General features: G+C 38.1%; 1 long non-coding RNA gene across 1 annotated transcript in view; it reads right to left on the bottom strand.

The window, feature by feature from the left end:
• LOC101129396 (uncharacterized) overlaps nt 1-18,690 on the bottom strand; it is a 363,952-nt gene that overhangs the window by 146,395 nt on the left and 198,867 nt on the right. The gene's annotated exons all lie outside the window — the stretch shown is intronic.

Raw genomic sequence — 18,690 nt, 5'->3', positions numbered from 1 at the left:
CATACACATCCCATTGGTTCTATAACTCTAATATCTAATATACAGAGTATGCCCTGTAAAGCTCTAAGGTTTTTGACATCTCCACCAATTTCAGCATATGGGTTTCAAATATACATATGTGGGTTTTACTGCAAATATACATATGTGGGTTTTACTACAAATATACATATCTAGGTCTTACTACAAATATACATATGTGGGTTTTACTGTAGTTTTTAAACTATATGGGTATTAAAAACTCCAGGTACATCCAGGGCACTTTGGAAGTTCCAACTGACCTTTATCAACTCCACTGAGATAAGATAGCCATTTGGTAAATGACTACAGAAATAATGCTTACATTGACTCACCTGCCTTGTAACTGTCCTCCAAACCTGAGAATGAAATATGTTTCCTAAAAGTCTATGTGATCAAAATAAAAAGTATATGTTCATAGGGTTTAAGGATAGCCAGACCTACCCAGCACACCTGAAACAATAGCATGTATACAATCATTTACTTTGTCCATGGGTAAAATGAGTCCTGATAACAGAGCAGGAGACGTCAGTCTTCTTTGTCATCAATCATAAACACTAAGTTCCTAGTTTTAAAATATAGTTAATTCTGTTATTCTGTAACTGACTATCCAGATGTGTATTATTCAGAGCTTTTCATTTGGCAACACGTGTTTTTGCCATTTCACAGCTCATTTGTACTTCCACTAGCTTTGATACACTCATTACTATCTCTGGCAAAAGATTTGGTGAGAGAGGCAGTTGATGCAAATGAGATTTTTAGATTATCCACGCTCTCCCTTTCTACCATGACCATGGATAATCAAGAATTCACTGTGCAAAGAGCATAGAATGCAATTAGGCATTAGATAAGGAAAGCTTCACACAAAATCACTAGGAATGTTTTAAAGGCAGTATCAAATAAAAACGTGCACCTGTGAAAACAAGCTGATGTTTCTTGTTAATGCTGCCTGATGCCTTCTGAAATGTCTCAAGAGAAATGATCATAAAAAATGGGCCCAGCGCGGTGGCTCACGCCTGTAATCCCAGCACTTTGGGAAGCCGAGGCGTGCGGATCACGATGTCAGGAGATCGAGATCATCCTGGCCAACACGGTGAAACCCAGTCTCAAAAATTAGCCGGGTGTGGTGGTGGGCGCCTGTAGTCCCAGCTACTCAGGAGGCTGAGGCAGGAGAATGGCGTGAACCCGGGAGGCGGAGGTTGCAGTGAGCCGAGATCGCGCCACTGCACTCCAGCCTGGGCGACAGAGCGAGACTCCATCTCAAAAAAAAAAAAAAAAAAAGACAGTAATTCCTCAACCCATTTCACAGTAGGGAAAACACCTTCATTGAGTGGTAGTGTCTAAAGGATACATGTTGATTTCGTGGTGCTGTCAGCAATCATCCCATTCAAAAAGTGTGCAATTAAAGCCTACTAAGTTTCTGACAGAGCTCGAGGTAGGCACTGAGGATATGAAGATGGTAAGACACAGCTCCTGCTTACATTTTAGTGGAGAGGCAGATAAGTAAGTAAATTATTTCACTTTAACAAGGCTAATTCTATTACAAGGGAATTCCAAAAGTGCTAGGAGAGGACAGAGGGACATTTATTCAAGTCTGGCAAGTCAGAGAAGCCTTTTAGTAGGAGGTGATATAAAGTAGTAAGGGATGATTAGAAGTTAAATATTTTATGAAAAAGTAAAGGTAATTTTAGATGAAATAAGAATATGAACAAAAGAATGAAGAATTAGGAGAACTTCATGTTTAGGGACAACCGTAAGTAGTTCCTTATCCTCTATCCTAAAGTATGAATCATGTAGAATCAAGTAATGAGAAAAGAGACATAAACCAGTGGTGAAATTACCTTAACTAACTTTGCTACGAAGCTTGGGCCTGATCCAGTAAATGATAAAAAGCCATTGAAGAATTTTGACTGTGAGTGATGTGGCTAAACAGGTGTTTTAAATTGATCATCCCAGATAGATAGGGTGGGTTTTATTAGTGGGGAAGAGGATCTGAACAAGGAAAATATGTTGAAATTGTCACAAAAGCCAATTCGGTAACATTGTAACTAAACAAAGGTAGTTCAGGTAAGCGTAAAGGAAGATTTGAGAAACATTTAGAAGATAAATTGCCAAGACTGTTGAATAGTTAGAGAGACAAAGGAAACAAAAGAATATTTCCAAGATTCTAGAAAGTAAACATAGAACAAAAAACAGGTGGAGGACACTTGGTGGTTGATGAGTTCAGTACTGGCATGTTGAGGCCATCCAAGGAGAGATGACAAGCATGCATCTGCACCTTCAAACATAAAGCTCAGGTAAAATTAGAGCTGATGATACACATTTGGGAGTCATCAAGATAGTCGTTCAAATTATGAGAGTGAATGAACTACCCAAGGAGACAGTGTAAAATACTGATTCTCAACAGCGGCTGCACATTAGAATCAAATGAAAAGATACTTATGCCAAGGATACCCTCAGACCACTTAAATCAGAATTTATGAGGTGCAGCCAGGATCTGGAATTATCACATTAAGGAAAAATAAAGGCAAGCCCATGACTTTTTCTTCATGCCTATGAAGAAAACCAAAAAGAAATGGACAGAAGTGTATGAAGGAAACCAGAAGAAAAAAAATAATGCCACTACTTCTATAGTCTCAATTGCATTCACTAGAACAGGATGAATATGACATAAACATTGTTTTAAAAATAAATACTGCGATGTTCTATCATTTCAGAAATCCTTGATCACCACAATAGCATCCCATTTCAAGAGCTCAAGTCCATTTTACCACTATAAAATCAATTAGCTGGTTATGCTCCATCATAAATGGGTTTCCAAAAGTTTTAATTCCTTTAATCCATGGTGAAGCATATATTATTTTAAAACTAAGCAGATGTGTTCAACAATTATAAGAGGTCCAAGATGAAACTGAAGCCTTTTGTGGAAAAAATATTTTATTACAGAGGATTTATCTGTTTAGATAAATCTTAGTTTTCTTTGTTATTCTTTAAGGGCTGTTAGTTGGGGGATGGGGCAGAACTTGAATCCATTACAGATTGAAATGTAAAATTTGATGTACACATTTATACCTGTATTTATAATAAGCAACATTCAAGGTACTAATGGCATGTTTGCTCCCAAAAATTATATTACAGTTTTATTGTTTGAGGCACTGCTTTTGGATGCAACTGAAAATGTGATTATGACCTCTAACAATGGTAATTTAAGTATTAATTTCCACTTCTTTTCAGCAACTGGCAGCATCCATCAATTATACCATTAGCTTCCCAATGATTGCAGCTGCAAAAAGCAGAATTAGTGTTTAAGCTACTGTCACTCACCTGAAATTTTACAGTTCTAATTAGTGAGCCAAGAAGGCTGTCAACAACTAAATGCCAAATGATTGGCCTGGAAAAACAGCACTTCCTAACCCTTCCCCAAACTCACTCATCCAGTGTTGTTATGTCATTTCCTCCTAGTTCAGAATTCAAACTGTCAGAAAACTCTTTATTTTTTGTTTCTGGCAATATTTTTTAACAAGTATTAATAAGACAATGGACAGGCATGTCACTTAAGCCCACCTGCTGTCTATAGAAAAGTTGTTTCATACTCCATTTTACCTTATATCTTTGCTTCTGCCAAATCTGATAGTGTAGTTATTATTTTACTTATGTACCAGACACTTTGCTAGATATTACACATATACGGATAAGTAGTAGGAAAAGATACTTGTTCTCAGGGAAGTTACATTTAAAATAGAGAGTTAAACACATTGACAGGAAGGTAATAAATTAAAAAATATATCAAAAGGATAGATTCTGTGAAAATAATTAAAATAGAGTTATGGGACTGACAGTGAGTAGAAGTCTACTTTGAATTTGGTAGTTACAGAAAGCCACTCTGGAGATATGTCAGCTTAGTCATTCAACATCAAATGGAGTCTACATTCAGAGCCCAAGGAAGAGTATTCTAGTAACAGGGTAAAAAGACTTTAGGGCAGGAATGAATAAAAAAACTGAATATTGAGAAAAAGAAAAAAGGCCATTATGGACCGTAGTGGGAAAGGGTAATATCAGTTTAAGATGAGGTAACAGATATGGTCAGAGGCCAGAGCAAGTAAAGCTTTGTAAACTATAGTTTAAGGAGTTTGGATTTTATTCGAAGTATAGCAAAATGTCACTGGAGGGTTTTAATTTATGTTGTAAAAAGATTACTTCCTCTGGCTACTGTGTAAAGAAAGGATTATAATTCTTGAGAAATTCCTACACATTTACAGTGAGAACATGAACAACAATGCCCATAGAAATGTTGGTTATAATAGCAAAAACTGAAATAATACAATGAAAAATCAATTTTGTGACAGTCTTAAAATAGTCTGCTATATGGTCATGAAAATTACAACTACAGTGGAACATACGAATATAAAGCAAAAATAACTATGAGTGGAAAAGAAATTGAAGAATAATATATACAGGATGATTCCATTTACATAAAACTGAAAATCATATATAAACTAAACAATATCTACTTTAGGATATACATATACAGTGAAAAAGTAAATCAATGTAAATTGTGGACATATCCTAGGATGACCCACAAGGAGTCACACCATTGTATAGTCACCTCCCTTGCAGTATGGGCTTCTAACCAATAGATTATTGCAAAGGTGGTGGAATGTCATTCTTCTATTTTCACAGACAGAAGTGAAACATTCTCAGTAAATACGGACCCTGAAGTAAGTTGACACATTGTGATGTTGTAAGTCTACGGCAAAACCTATGTGGCAAAGGACTCTCAAGAGTTGGAAGTGTCCCCAAACCAATGACCAGTAAGAAAACATAAATCTAAATCCTATAACCACATGAAGAGGAACTCTGCTAACAACCTACGGTATGTGGAATTAGATCTTTCCCTGGTTATGCCTTTGATGAGAACACAGCTCAGCCAATCTTAATCTTAATTGCAGCCTTGTCAAACTGTGAACAGAGGACTCAGCTAAGCCATGCCCAAATACCTGACACACATAAACTGTGAGATAGTATGTGTATGTTGTTTTAAGCCACTAAGCTTGTGATAATTTGTTACACAGTAATAGTAAACTAATTCTGAAATAGTAGACACAAACTTTGGAGTAATTATTACCTCTGGAGGAAGGAGATGTAACTAATGGCATCACAGTGTGGACTTCAAGGTTGTTGTTAATATGTGCTTTCTTCTTTTTATATCCTCATATTTTCTCTTGCAAAGAATATGTTAGATATTTTAATTAAAATCTTAGAGTCTCTGACTTTAATTGACTAGATTAACCCATTTATATTTATTGCAGCTTCTATTATTTTAGGACCTAATACTGCTATCATTTTAAAAATATTTTTTCATTTTTATACTTTCCTTGCATTTCTTTTCTTCATTTATGCTTTCTATTGCATAAATTTAGTGTTCTTATTCTGTTTATATAATATTTGTTCCATTTGCTCTTGTAATAGACTTAAGACCCATTTAAATTGCTTTGCCTAATGAAACAAGTACTACAGCATTCTGGCATATTCCTACGTACTCCTCTTGTCTATTATGTTAATTTTGTCTGTAATTTTATTTTGAGTTCTAAAACTTCCCCAGAGCTGAGGGAGGAATCCAGCTGCCTATACTGGTTTGCCATTTTGTTAGGATAAGAAATGTTTCATTGTAATATTTAGTTGTCTATTTCTTCAGCTATTTGGCAGGCACATAATTGTTTTATCAGCCTTTAAGTGTCACATGTATGTAATAGTATTTTGTATGAATCATTTATTTCATTAATATTTTAAATAAAAAAGCATCTAGCACAATTGGTTTTTAATAAATATTAGTAAATTTAAAAGTGGAATACAAGGAATTGAATAATTATTCTCCTGATCACTATTTCACAAGTGCTCTGGTGATACCAACAAAGTTAAGAAATTATTCCAACAGGTAAGAAAGATCTTGTCCAGCCTTTCCTTTTTATCTAGAATCAGTGAGGTTACTATCACATCTACTTGCTTGAATCATTGATGCCATTCTGTTATTCGTTTATGAAACATGAGTCTGCTTATTCCAAGCACTTTCGGCCTCTTTAGGCATATTGCTTTTAATTAAGCACCTGTTCTATGCAAGCCATTGTGGTTATTAATGTGCAGGATATGAAAAATAATTTGGCAGAACCCACAATGAGCTTCTCTTCTAGTAAGGGGAGATGGATATGCTCACAAATAATTATAATAGAAGGTTAATGTGACAAATGCAAAAGAGGGGTATAAATAGATTAATGGGAAAAGAGAAGAGAAGGCTTTATAAAAGATGTTTGGGCTGGGCCTTTGAAGAAGGGTAGAATGTGACTCCATGAATAAATGTGTTCTTTTTTCTTACCTCTGAGCTGTCATAAACACTGTTTTAAGTACATATACACTCTTACGTGTCCGTGTAGCCTAGCTAATTGCCACTTTTTCTTAGGTTCTCAGTTTTGTTGTATTGTCTTTCAGGAATCCTTCCAGCTCCCCAAGCTCACTTCCCTGAGCTTGAATTAAGTGCTTTTTCCATGTATGTCCCCCAAACCCTAGTAAGTAAACTTTGCTGTTACTTTTACCATAGTCTGTAGTAATTACAATAAAATTGAGAAGTTCCTGTGTCTGCTAAAAATGTTAGCAGAGGTTTGCAGACATCTATTTGGGTTAATTACTTGTATTGAGGGACAGAGACCTGTGAGAAGAAATGTTTTATCAGAGCCAAAAATAAGAGAGGGAAATGGAGAAGAGAATGTGCATCTCTTCTCCAGCTTTAACCCCAAAGGCTGGATTGGACAGAACTTTGTGAGACCTGGGGCGTAAGTAGCGAGGCTTGGTAGTTCAGGTGACAAAGCAAAACTTAGAGGTAAGGCTCAGGGCATTTTCACATTCTGCTGAAAACAGCATGTTACACCAACCCAATGGCAACGTGGTGCCCCGAGGAATTTGCAAGGTTTGGAATACAGGACATTGAAGAGTGGGAGGGGCAACATACATGCAGAGGCACCACTAGCAGTCAGAAGTGCCTCTGTGGGAGCCCAAAAAAGAAAATTGAAGGATTCTATGTACACGTATGAGGTATCCTTGGGAATTCCTGAGTAACTCAGGAAACTTAGAAGGAAAACTGATGTTCATAACTTAAGAAGGTCTGAGGCAACAAATTCAGACATTAAGGTTAATATAAATTTATCTACATCTAAGAGATGGTGAGGCCTAGAGATTTTTGTAGGATTATTTCTATATCCCTACTTCCTTAATTAGATTGTGATTTCCTGAGAGGAGAGACTGTGCCTGGTTCACTGTGGGGTTGCTAGAATTTGGCATAGTGTCTGAAACATATAGTATATATTCATTTAATAATTACTGCCTAAATGAGTCATAGATGGCATTAGAACTGAAAATTCAGGACTCTTTACCTGAATTAGTATTGAATTGACTCCTGATTTCCTTTATAAAATATTTGTAACTGGGCCTTTGAAGAAATGTAGAATTTGTGCTTCTTAAATATGTGTGTTTTTCTCTCTCACCTCTATGCTTTCATAAACATTATTTTAGCTGGATATACACTCTTTTGCATCTTCTTAGCCTAGCTGATTTTTCACTTATTCTAGAGGTTCACAGGCATCTATTTGCATGAATTATTTGTATTGGGAAAAAGACCTGTTTCGCATGGGTAACTCAGTTTCACATGTGTGAATAAAAACAAAGTTGCAAGCAGATTAAAGATAGTAAGTGAACTTTCAAACATTCTCCTCAGTCTGTTTCTACCACATCCAGTAAAATACAGTGTTATCTGGTAAGAACAGATGGGTTTTCAAACAAATATAATCAATTTCTACTATAATTTGGTTAATGCTGAATGACGAAGTTTTGAAATTGTGTATAAAGGGTTTTCTCTGTAATTCCCCCAAACAGTACTATTTGGGAGTGAGTGTCTAGTCAGTGAATATTAACTCCTTACATTTAAAGTACAGCACATGTGAACATTTCTACACATACCATATGCTGCATTGGATGGTACATAAATAACAAGGTACATTCAGAGCATCATGCAGATATAAAGGCTGGGGTGTCTGAGGTAGCATTTTCATTCACAAGACTGAATCTTTGTGTTGCGGTCAGAAATCAAAGCTAATGTCAAAATCTTCTTATAAAAACAAGATTTTTCATAGTGATGGGAGAATTTACAGCAACCAAACTGATTTATTGATGAATTTACTATGCTCATGTGTCATTAAATAGTATGTATAGACTGAAATACAAGAGAACTACACTGTTGCACAGGCTTTCATGAGCGTATGTGCTTCTGCTGCAGAGATGCCTATGGGCTACTGGGGCTCCTGGATGGTCTAGCCATGTGTCTTCCCTAGGAGTATATTTAAAGATTTATGCAAAAATCTTTGTGGCACCAATAACAAGTTGGATTCTTGCACTCCGACTGTCCAAAAAAAAAAAAGCAGTAAGCTATGAATGTAAAAATAGATGTTTGGCTTGGCAACGCAATAAGAAACGAATGCCCCAAAATGACATTTCTTTAATATTGGGGAAAAAGTATCTTTGCTTAAAATGAAATAAAACTTTCTCCATTTAAAATATATTTATATAATAGAATTAAAAATAGATTATGGGAATAATAAAATTCCTGACACTTTCAGCTAGAGTTGGGTGTCTGACCGTTTTATAGAAAAGTAAGATACCTATGTCTATTCCCTCTATCCCCTGACAATCTATGAGACACCCTTGCTTTGACAGGCTCCCAACTAGAGAGTCAAAATATTAAGGAACCATTTATAAAGGGAGGTGACTCATCTGAAAATATTTGCATTACACTTCCCACTGAGCAAGAAGCTTAAGGAAGGATTCCAGTAACTTAGAAATGACAATACTTTGGAGAAAGCCGAAGTAGAGTTTTAGGGGAACTCAACTTGTCTGTGCAGGCAAATACTGCACATTGGATTCATACAGACTGCTTAAAATATGTATGTCCATATTTTCCTTATACTAAGGTGTAATACTTGGATGAAAGAAACTTCCTATTTATCTTTGTTTTCCATCATACATTTTCCTCATCTAAAGTTTACAGGAATTCCAATCAGCATTCTTTGGGGGCACCTTTCATTTTTCTAACATCATATGAGAGTCTTAAAAACGTAGGTGTATCACAAAAGAAGACTCTCAGTCTCAACTTTACCTTTTCTTCATATGGTGACTCTGTGCCTTGTTCAGACTGGTTTTTCACTATCCACCCAATTTTTTATTCTGTCTGCAGTGTTCTCACTTGCTTAGCTTTCTTGCTAGGACAACATGATCCTTATGTCAGCCATGGCAGATGGCTTTGCTGGTGGCATCATTTTTTTTTTCTCAAAGCCCAGTACTTAGAGACATCATTTCCTGTTTTCCCACAATAATTCCATGGGACAGATGTTCTAGCATTTCTGAGATGCTGTGTTCCAATGGACTTGATCCATGTGCTTGTCCCATATGGAACCCACAATCCTCCCTTCCATCTACCAGGCAGAGATGACATTTATAGTTGTGTAGTGTGGACACTGAACAATAGAACCTAGCATAAGTGGCCAGTGGAGGACTGGAATCTAGCTATGCTCCACTGGCTAAGGTTGTGCCTTTGTCCTGGGCTGCATCTGCCCAGAGTGAACCTTTTACTAATTTACACAGAAACCTTGTATAGGTCAGTAAGTAATAAGCCTGCCACACAGAATAACATCCTCTAGGTTTAAGCCACCCTCTCATCAACCTCTTGGGTAGATTCCTTTCTTGGATAATCCACTTTTAATTCATTTAATGGCACTGGGACATAAAGAAGTATTAAGCCCTTTCTGCCATCACAGTTTCCCTACCCTTGCTAAGAAGCTGGACTTTAGAAGTAAAGACCTGGTTGCTATCGTAGGTGACAGAGGAAAGAGAAACAATAGAGAGTTCCTTTCAAATGAATCTAGAGTATTGAAAGAAAAAAAGACAACAATTAACTTCTTACTCTGTGCCAAACACATTATCTAATTTAATCCTCACAGTAACTAAGAGATACTATAATTCACAGTTTATAAGGGAGGAAACTGAAGTATAGAGAGATCACCTGACAGGCTTAAAAATCATGTACTTAGTAAATTATAGAATCTAGACTTGAATCCAAGCCTTCCACTTCCAGAGCCTGTGCAGTTAACCATTAAACAATAATTCTATAACTTATTCTGTCACAAGAGTAATTTGGGAAAATTGTTTAAAAACATTGTACTTTTAACAACACAAAGTAGGGGCCGAGCACAGTGGCTCATCCCTATAATACCAGCACTTTGGGAGGCTAAGGCTGGTGGGGTGCCTGAGCTCAGGAGTTCGATACCAGCCTGGGCAACATGACAAAATCCTGTCTCTACAAAAATCAGCCAGGTGTGCTGGCACATGCATGCAGTCCCAGCTACTTAGGAGGCTAAGGTGGGAAAATTGCTTGAGCCTGGGAGGTCGAGGCTGCAGCGAGCCACGATTGTGCCACTTATTATATTATCCAGCAATCACTCCTAGATATTTACCTATTTAATTTGAAAATTTATGCCCGCATAAAAACCTGTACAGGAATTATAGCTTTAAACTTAATTCCCAAAAGCTGGAAACAACCAAGATATCTGTCAATAGGTGAATGAATAAACAAACTGTGGTATATCCTTATAATACAATATTATTTAGTGATTAAAAACAAATGAGCTATCAAGTCACAAAAATATACAGATACATTTTAAATGCATATTTTTAACTGAAAGAAATTGGTCTGAAAAAGCTATGTGATTCCAATTATACAACATTGTGGAAAAGGTAAAATTATAAACAGTAGTTTCCAAGAATTTGTTGGGGGAGGGGCGTTAAAGAGATAAAATGCAGGAGCTATATTAGGGCAGTGAAACTATTCTGTATGATACTTAAAGATGAATAAACACGTGAACTATGCATTTGTCAAAATCCATAAAACTCGACAGCACAAAGGGTGAACCTTAATATAGCCAAGTTTTTTAAAACAATCACTTAGATTAGGGAACCTCGGGAAGGAATGAAGACTGTGACAAGAGGGTATAATTGTAATAGAAGTATATAAAACAACCTCATTCAAGAAGGTGGGAGAAGAAGTACTGACCTAAGTAACTCTGGAAAAGAGTATTTATAAGGAGGAACGCAACAGAAATTGCACACAAGCAATGTCCTTTGGTTGATAAAATTGTTTCTCACAGGTGTAAGAATTAATGATGCTGATACTGCTACACAAGTATGGACATGCCCCATTTTATTGCACTTCACTTTATCGTGCTTCACAGATATTATAGTTTTTACAAACTGAACGTTTTTGGTAATCCCGCATCAAGCAAGTCTATCAGCACCATTTTTCCAACAGCATATGCACACTTTGTGTCTGTGTCACATTTTGGTAATCCTTGCAATATTTCAAGCTTTTTCATTTTTTTACTTATCTGTGATCAGTGATCTTTGATGTTACTATCAAAATTGTTTTGAGAGGCCATGAACTGAACCCATGTAAGATGGCAAACAATTTATAAATGTTTGTGTTCTGACTGCTTACTGACCAGCCATTTCCTAATCTCTTTCTCTCTTGCCTTGGCATTTCTATTTCCTGAGACACAACATTATTTAAATTTTGGCTAATTAATAACCCTACAATGATCTCTAATTGTTCAAGTAAAAGGAAGAGTCCCAGACTTCTCACTTTAAATCAAAAGCTAGAAATTACTAAGCTTAGTGAGGAAGGTATGTTGAAACCTGAGATAGGCTGAAAGCTAGGCCTCTTGTGCCAATAGTTAGCTAAGTTGGGAATGCAAAGGAAAAGTTCTTGAAGAAAATTAAAAGTGCTACTCCAGTGAACACAGAAATGATAAGAAAGCAAAACAGCTCTGTTGTCGATATGGAGAAAGTTTAAGTGCTCTGTCTAGAAGATTCAACCAGGTACAACTTTTTCTTAAGCAAAAGACTAATCCAAAGCAAGTCCCTAAATCTCTTCAACTCTATGAAGGCTGAGAGAGGCGAGGAAGTTGCAGAAGAAAAGTTTGAAGCTAGCAGAGGTTGCTTTATGAAGTTCAAGAAAATACATCATCTCCACAGTAGAAAAGTTCAAGGTTAAGCAGCAAGTGCTGATATAGAGCTTGCAGCAAGTTATCCAGAAAGTCCAGCTAAGATAATTGGTGAAGGTGGCTGCATTAGAAAACAGATTTTTAATGTAGACAAAACAGCCTTCTATTGAAAGAAGATGCCATCTAGGACTTTTATAGCTAGAGAGGAGAAATCAACACCTGCCTTCAAAGATTCAAGGTACAGGACAACTCCCTTGTTAGGGGCTAATGCAGCTGGTAACTTTAAGTTGAAACGAGTGCTCATTTACCATTCCAAAAATCCTGAGCCCTTAAGAATTATGCTAAATCTACTTTACCTGTTGTCTACAAATGAAACAACAAAGTCTGGATTAGAGTACATCTGTTTACAGCATGGTTTACTAAATATTTTAAGCCTATTGTTGAGACCTACTGCTCAGAAAAAAAAAAGATTTCTTTTAAAATATTACTGCATGTAACACTGCACCTGGTCACTCAAGAGTGCTAATGGAGATGTACAAGAAGATGAATGTTGTTTTCATGTCTGCTAACACAACACTCATTCTTCACCCCATTGGTCAAGGAATAATGTTGACTTTAAAATCTTATTATTTAAGAAATACATTTTGGAAGGCTTTAGCTGCCAAAAGATAGTGACTATTTTAGTGGATCTGGGAAAAGTAAATTGAAAACCTTCTGGAAAGGATTCGCCATTTTAGATGATATTAAGGACATTTGTGATTTATGGAAGAAGGTCAAAATATCAGCATTAACAGGAGTTTGGAACAAGGTGATTCCAGCTCTCACAGATGGCTTTGAGGGGTTCACAACTTCAGTGGAGGAAGGAACTGCGTACGTGGTAGAAATAACAAGAGAACTAGAATTAAAAGTAGAGCCAGAAGATATGATTGCATTGCTGAGATCTCATGATAAAACTTTAATGGAAGAGGAGTTGCTTCTTATGGATGAGCAAAAAAAGTGGTTTCTTGAGATGGAATCTACTCCTAGTAAAGATGCCTGGCAAACACTGCTGAAATGACAACAAAGAATTTAGACTATTTCACAAACTTAGTTGATAAAGCAGCAGCAGCAGGGTGTCAGAGAATTGGCTACAATTTTAAAAGAAGTTCTACTATAGTTAAAGTGCTATCAAACAGTATCACATGCTACAGAGAAATTTTTATAAAAGGAAGAGTCAATCAATGTGGCAAATGTTATTTTATTCTTTTTTTTTTTTTTTTAAGAAACAGCATTTCATTCTGTCCTGAGTAGCTGGAACTACAGGTGTGTGCCACCATGTGCAGCTAATTTTTTATATTTATTTTTGAGAGACAGGGTATCACTATGTTGTCCAGATTGGTCTCAAACTCCTGCCCTTAAGAGATCCTGCCTCAGAATCCAGAGTAGTTGGGATTGCAGCCACAAGCTGTGTGCTAGTCCACTGTAGTCTTACTTTAAGAAATTGCCACAGCCACTCCAGCCTTCAGTAACAACTACCGTCATCAGTCTACAATTACCAAAACTGAGGCAAAATCCTCCATCAGCAAAAATATTATAATTCACCAAAGGCTCAGATGACCACTAGCATTTTTTAGCAAGAAATGATTTTAATTAAGATATGTAGATTGTTTTTATGGACATAATGCTATTGCACACTTAATAGAATATAGTGTAATGTAAACATAACCTTGATATGCACTGAAAAATAAAAAAATTCATGTGACTCACTTTATTACAATATTCACTTTACTGCAGTGGTCTGGAAAAAAAACTGCAATATTTCTAAAATATGCCTGTATTCTGGAACTGAAAAAGTAATTAAATGGATGAAAGGCAGGAGGCTGCTTTCTCACTGATGGAGTAGGAATTTATAGATATAGCAAGCAGAGGAGCTAGAATAATTCACGTGGTAATGAATTAGTGTTGGAGACATTACCAAGAATATATATCATTTCATATAAATATATATGAATGCATATAATTTCATATGGATAGAGCTACATACATATTTACAGACATATATTTCTTCTGTCAACTGAGAGGGCCTAAAATAAATGACATTCCAATAGCAACAAGCACACCTTATACCCAGATCTTGGCTTCTAACAACATTCTCCAATTAAAAACAACAGCAACAACAAAAAAAGACAAGTTGTCTCCCACTGAGACAGACCAGAGTATCAGGCAAACCAGCATACACCAAGTAGACCATCTGAGAGAATAAACTGAGAGAGGGTAGACAGATGACCCCGATGCTGGAACTGAAGGGGAAGATAAGATGAAGTGGAAGAGAGATGACCCAAAAGCTGGGAACCCTGCACAGGGCTGCCAAGTACGTAGACACATTCCAGGCCCTGAAAAGCTCCCTAAAAATGGGGTGGCTCTGACCTGTGTAAGTTGCTAGACCTGGAAACAGCACGGCTGTCTTTGTTGCAGGACCATGGAGAGTGACCTGTGGAACCTGCTGTCTGCCAGCTACTCCCAGAGTCACTGCCTGGCCGTGACTGCTTGCAGCACAGCCTCAGCTACCCTGCTGGAGCACTTTTCCCAGCAGACACCACCACAGTGATTCTGCCGCAGGCCTCACTGCCTCAACAGAGCACTTTTGCTGACAGCCTCCCACTAAAACATGTTTGCCTGAAACTCCACCAACACCACTTCAAAGCACATTTTTCCACAGTGCCACTGCCACCCCTTCAGTGCACTTCACCCCACAACAACCTCCACCCCGGGTGGCCTTCCACCCAAGTGCCTCCCACCAGCATCACCCCTGCTGCCCCAACTGGAGCACCTGCAGTGGCCCTTCTGGAATGCCTCCCATCCACAGCACCCACCTCAGGAACACCTCCCACCTGTGGTGCCACCCTGCCACCATCAGAGCATTTATGCCCGCGGCTCCCACACCATCCCCCGAAGAATGCTGTTGCCAGCAGTACTGGAATAACTTGGCCACTCCAGCCCAGGTAGGACTTGACCTCGAGGGACCAGAGGACAAAGCTGTAGACCCAGGGTTAGAGAATGCAGCCCAGGAGTATGGAACTGAGCCTAGGCCCTCTGAAAGCATCCAGAAGCAAAGTCACTCAACTATAAACAACTTGCACCATAGTCAGTCCCTCAAGGACAAGAAAGACCATAAAATCAAAAGCTCCACCCAAAGGACAGTAACTTCAAAGGATAAAGGAACATCAGCACTCACAGATGAGAAAGAACCAGTGTAAGAACTCGGGCAACTCTAAAAGCCAGAGTGTCTTCTTACCTCCAAACAATCACATTAGCTTCCTGGCAATTGTTCTTAATCAGATTGAAATGACTAAAATTTTAGACATAGAATTCAGAATCTGGATGGCGAGGAAACTCATTGATATATAAGAGAAGGTTGAAACCCAATCCAAGGAAAACAGTAAGATGATCCAAACATTCAAAGATGACATAACCATTTTAAGAAAAAAACCACTAAATTTCTGGAAGTGAAAAATTTGCTACATAAATTTAAAAATATAACTGGAAGCCATAGCAACATAATAGACCAAGCTGAGGAAAAATCTCAGAGTTGGAAGACTGCACCTTTAAAGCACCGTGGGCAGACAAAAATGAAGAAAAAAGAATTATAAAAATGAGCAAAACCTCCAAGAAATATGGTATTATGTAAAGACATCAAGCCTACAACTCATGGGCATTCCTGAAAGAGGAGAGAGAGCAAGTAACCTGGAAAACATAATTAAGGATACAGTCCACCCATAAAATTTTTCCCAATCTCAGTAGAGAAATTGACCTGCAAATTCAAGAAATTCAGAGAACCCCTGCAAGATGCTATGCAAGATGACCATCCCCATAACACACAGTCATCAGAATCTCCAAGGTCAACATGAAAGAAAAAATCTAAAAGCAGCTAGAGAGAAAAGGGGAAAAGTGGCAGATAGGAGACAGGACTAACTTGCAGCTCCCACTCGGACAGACAGAGCAGTGTGTAGAGACCCACACTGTGAACTTTTGCTACAAGAGCTACCACAAGTACATACCAAGAAAGCTGAGAGAATCTGCAGACCCTTTTGAAGAAGGTGGGTTGCTGCTGCAGGTTCTGTGGGACAGCTGAGGAACTGTGAGTCGGCTTTCTTTCTCAGCTGGGAGGTTTGTACCCTGGCACAAGTTCTTAGCCCTGCTCACCCGCTGCCTGGAAGTAAACTTGGTGCTGTTGTGGGGCCATGGTGAGAGTAAGACCAGTCTTTTGGGCTATGGGCTGCATGGGAGCTGGATGAGGCATGTGGCTGCTGGCTTTTCCCCACTTCTCTAGCTACCTGTGTGACACAGCAGAAGCAGCCATAATCCACCTGGGAACATAACTCCATTGGCCTGGGAATCACACCCCCATCCCCAACAGCAGCTGCAGCAAGTCCTGCCCAAGGAGAGTCTGACCTCAGACACACCTAACCCTGCTCCCACCTGATGGTCTTTCTCTACTGGCCCTGGTAGCCAAAGACAAAGGACATCATCTCTTGGGACCTCTACGGCCCTAGCCACCACCTGACACTAGGGCAAGCTTGTGTCTTCCCTACAATACTGCACCTCCACCTAAAAAATACAGAATGACAGAATGGATAAGAATTAACCAACCAAGTCTCTGCTGTCTTGAAGAGACTTACCTGATACATAAGGACTCACATAAACTTAAAGGGGTAGAAAAAGATATTCCCTGCAAATAGACACCAAAGGGAGAAGGAGTAGCTATTCTTATATCAAATGAAATACATTTTTAAGCAACAGCAGTTAAAAAAGGCAAAGAGAGACACTATACAATGATAAAATAACTAGTTCAACAGAAAAATATTACAATCCTAAATATATATGCACCTAACAATGGAGCTCCCAAATTTATAAAATGAATACCCATAAAATCTTTGCCCATGCCTATGTCCTGAATGGTATTGCCTAGATTTTCTTCTAGATTTCACTGCTCGGTGATGAGCGCACCAAAACCTCAGAAGTCACCACTAAAGAATTTATTCATGTAACCAAACAGTACCTGTTCCCCAAAAACCTATTGAAATATTAAAAACAAATTAAGGCAGATAGAGAACAGGGGCTGTTCACTTACAAAGGGAATAGTAATACTTCGAACAGGCTAATAGTAGAACTTTCAGCAGAAACCCTTTATGTCAGACAAGATTTGGATCCTACATTCTGCATTCTTAAAGAAAAAAAAATCCAACCATAAATTTTATATTCAGCCAAACTAAGCTTCATAAGTGAAAAAGAAATAAGATCCTTTTCAAACAAGCAAATGCTAGGGAAATTTGTTACCACTACACCTGCCCTGCAAGAAGTCCTAAAAGAAGTGCTAAACATGGAAATGAAAGAATGATATCTGCCCTGAAAAAAGCACACTTAAGGGCACACCCCATTGACACTATGAAGCAATTATACAACAAAGTCTACATGAAAACCAGGTAACAGCATAATGACAGGATAAAATCATCACATATTAATATTGACCCTGAAGGTAAACAAGAATGCCCCATTTATTTTTTAATTTTTTTTTCTTTTTTCTTTTTCTTTTTTTTGGGACGGAGTCTCGCTCTGTATCCCAGGCTGGAGTACTGTGGCATGATCTCGGCTCACTGCAAGCTCCACCTCCCGGGTTCACACCATTCTCTTGCCTCAGCCTCCTGAGTAGCTGGGACTACAGGCGCCCGCAACCACGCCCGGCTAATTTTTTTATATATATATATATTTTTAGTAGAGACGGGGTTTCACCATGTTCGCCAGGATGGTCTCGATCTCCTGACCTCGTGATCTGCCCGTCTCAGCCTCCCAAAGTGCTGGGATTACAGGCATGAGCCACCACGCCTGGCCTATTTTTTAATTTTTAATTTAATTTAATTTTAAGTTCCAGAATACACGTGCAGGATGTGCAGGTTTGTTACATAGGTAAATGTGTGTCATGGTGATTTGCTGCACCTGTCAACTTATCACCTAGGTATTAAGCCCCGCATGCGTTAGCTATTTATCCTGATGCTCTCCCTTCCCCCTCACCAGAGGCCCCAGTGTGTGTTGTTCCCTCCCTGTGTCCATGTGTTCTCATTGTTCAGCTCCTACTTATAAGTGAGAACAGGTGGTGTTTAGTTTTCTGTTCCTGTGTTAGTTTGCTGAAAATAATGGCTTCCAGCTTCATCGATGTCACTGCAAAGGACACGATCTCCTTCCGTTTTATGGCTGCATAGTATTCCATGGTTTATATGTACCACATTTTCTTTATCCAGTCTATCATTGATAGGCATTTGGGTTGATTCTATGTCTTTATTAGTGTGAATGGTGCTGTAATAAACATATGCGCGCATGTACCTTTATAATAAAATGATTTATACTCCTTTGTGTATATACCCAGTAATAGGATTGCTGGGTTATATGGTATTTCTGGTTCTAGGTCTTTGAGGAATCACCACACTGTCTTCCACAATGGTTGAACTAATTTACATTCCCACCAACAGTGGAAAAGTGTTTCTATTTCTCTGCAACTTTGCCAGCATCTGGTTTTTTTTTTTTTTTTTTTACTTTTTAATAGTCGCTT

Source organism: Gorilla gorilla, chromosome 3, assembly GCF_029281585.2.
Source record: "Gorilla gorilla gorilla isolate KB3781 chromosome 3, NHGRI_mGorGor1-v2.1_pri, whole genome shotgun sequence".
NCBI lineage: Eukaryota > Metazoa > Chordata > Mammalia > Primates > Hominidae > Gorilla > Gorilla gorilla.
This window is presented reverse-complemented; position numbering and strand designations above follow the sequence as displayed.